Raw genomic sequence first — 3,149 nt, 5'->3', positions numbered from 1 at the left:
TCAATTGCTCACTTGGAGGCACGAGGCAAAGTTAACCTCTGAAGCTCTTTCAGGACTTTCATGATCCATGTTAAATTAAACTCCATGACCAAACTGGTTGCTTTTGCAGAGGGGTTTGCCCTACTCACTGGGTTCTCAAAACCTGTAGCCGCTTGGACATAAATTTTCAGATAAAGCCATATTAGATGGATATATGCTCAGAAGGAAACGATCTTTACAATCAGTATCTACTCATCCCCAACTCACGCTTGGTAGGAGGGCGGGAAGAATATCTGCAGAGGAACCCAAATGCTATCTGAGAACCCATGAGGTTGCATGTTGCAGTCACGTGGTGGGCTCTCCACTTGGCTGGGGCGGGGTCGGGGAACCCTTGCACTCAGTCTCGGGGCCTACAACCAGACCTGGAAAAGGGGTTCCCGGTAGCATCTCCTTATCCTCTCCCTCCTACTTGATATGCTCAAGACATTGGGGAAAAATGTAAAATTATATGTTCTGCCTCACAGAAGTTGAGGATTCAAGGTATAGATTGTACCTCACCTAGAAATCCACTAGAGTCAGGGTGAGGGTCTCTTTTTCTTGACTTCTAAACTTGTGCTCTATTAGCCATCCTGCTCAGTATTTCTGCATTGGAAACTAATTCTGGATTATAGATACCTATGAGACTGAGTGTGTATGCTTACATGTGTGTGGGTGTATATAAAGTGTGCACACATGCGTGTTTATGTGTGTGTGTGTGTGTGTGTGTATGTTGGAGGAAGGGAAACTGCCTTAGAGATGCTGAGGAAAGAGATGCCAAATATTAATCTAGCCTCATTGTCTGGTTGCACTATTATTTTTATAATACGAATTCTTCTGATTTTATAATTAGTGCATACATATTTTTTATTTGCTTCCTCCAATCCATTTTCCTTTTGGCCACAGCCCCAGGTTAGATGTATCAAGATGTACTTATCAAGTCCTTGGTATTGATGATGCTAATTGTAGAAATTCCATCTGCTTTTGGCAGGTGGCCTTTTCTTATACTTAACTACTCAGGAAATTTGCAAGCTTGTATTATTTTGGGGTGGGAGGGTGAAGCAGTAGTATTTTCATGGAAATTAACAAAGATGCTTCAGGACTATCACACCTGACATCATATTAAATCAGAATTAAATCAGAGCATAATAAATTCTAGCTTTTAAAATTAGCTAAAAATATATGAGTATCTATAATAATAAAAGCATAATATGCTAATTAGACCGGATGTCCTTCTGGACGACCTTCTGGAAGAAGCCTGGGCTGCAAGGGAAGCCTGGGTCCCGGGTGTCAGAGGGAAGCCGGTGCTGGCAGCCAAGGGAAGGAAGGCCTACTCTTGCACGAATTTCGTGCATCAGGCCTCTAGTATATAATAAAAATAGTGAGCATTTACTTTGGCTTAGTGAATGCCAGGCACTATTCAAAAGTTTTAATATGAGCTCATTTTACCCACAACAACCCCTTATTTGATAGATGATAAAATTGAGGCACAGAGAGGTTAAGTAACTCACTCCAGGTTACACAGCTCACAAGCAGCAGAGCTGGCACTCAACCTGGAGATCTGATCTGTCCTCTTAACACTACACAATATGAATTGAAGAGTCATTCACTGTGACCCCGATTTCAAATATGGTACTTTTCACACTCCTGTCATGGGTTGTTGTGCTATCCTGTTCTTGGTTATGCAGTTCTCTCTGGAAGTCGGGACAGTGGCTTTGCTAACCTGCTGCAGTGGCGCTGGAAGCTGAGCACACACAACACTTGCCCCACCTCCTCACCTACCCCCCCCCCCCCCCCCCCCCCCCCCATATCCTGGAAGCCATGAAAGTAAAGGGGAATGTGCCGCTCTAGTCTCCTGGGCCCATAGCTCTTGTGCCTGCTTTCTTGTTTCGTTTGCTGTTGAGTTTTTTTCTTCTTATCTCTGCTCTTCTAGTTGGTGTAGATGAGCCCCAGGTTTTCCTCTGGATGTGAAGTTAGTAAACAATTTATGTGACTGAACATATGCTCCGGAAGTGGAAACAGCTGGTGCTGGGGAGCTGGTGGCCGTGGGTCGATTCTATGTGGGGGAGACACTGGAAAAGCTCTCAAAACTGACCTGGAGCGTCCATCACCAGCTCCCGTGGACTCCCTGCCCCCCTCCCCCCTACGTTCTCCCCCTCTCCCATCTCCTTCCAACCCCACCCCCTCTTTTCCCTCTTTTCCATTCCTTCCCCTGCTGTGCTTTCCTGTTGAGAAGCACCAAGGCTTCCCTCCCAAACTCCTCTCCCTCCTCCTTTTTCTGGAGAGGGCGGCTATGGCCTTTATTGTTGCCTCCAACCTCACAGGACATACAAACTGGAGAAGGGATGCAGTCTTTGGCCCGGACAGCAGTGACAGACAGGCAGCCTCAACCTGGGCAACCTCTGGCCAGAGCCAGGCCTGGAGGGCGGGAACTCAAGCGGGGACGCCCAGGGAAGGGCTGCCCGTGAGGACAGGGACAGAGGGCCCTGCAGAGCCCCTTGGTGCACTCAGGGGTAGATGGGGACCCAACTAAATGATTCTCTTTCCATTAACAGTGGCAATATTCACATGGCCAGAGTAGCAAGCACTTACACAGCACTTATCTTGCAGGTACTGTCCGAAGAACTTGATATGTATTAACTCTTCCTTCCTGATAACAGCCCTTGAAGTAGGCAGTATTGTTATTGTCTCTGTTTTACAAATGAGGAAACTGAGATGCAGAGAGGTTAAGTAACTTGCCCCAGGCCACGCAGCCAGTACACAATAGTAAGTAACAATCCTAGGCAGAGGGGCTCCAGAGTTTGAGCTGCAGTTGTGAGATAGCCCATTCTGGGACCTCACTTAACCATCATGGAAAACCAGCCAACCTGACCCATCTGCACGTTCTCTCCATCTGAGTGCTCGTGAGTAACATTTTCATGTAGCGGTGCCTTGTGGGATTTTGATGTTCTCTGAATCTTCTGACAATTTCACACATGATCACGTGGCCGAATGTAGGACTCTGTTAGTGAACACATTTTGTCCACATGTGTGTGTCCGCTGGGTGGTTGAGAAAGAAATACTGGAAAAGCATTTTTCAATTCATTTATTTGATTCTTTATTAATTGTCTATTGAGTGTCAAACACTGGGCTGG

Source organism: Myotis yumanensis, unplaced genomic scaffold (assembly GCF_028538775.1).
Source record: "Myotis yumanensis isolate MYYU_CA2020_CCGP unplaced genomic scaffold, mMyoYum1.0.hap1 SCAF_6, whole genome shotgun sequence".
Lineage (NCBI taxonomy): Eukaryota > Metazoa > Chordata > Mammalia > Chiroptera > Vespertilionidae > Myotis > Myotis yumanensis.
Note: the sequence above shows the minus strand (reverse complement) of the source record.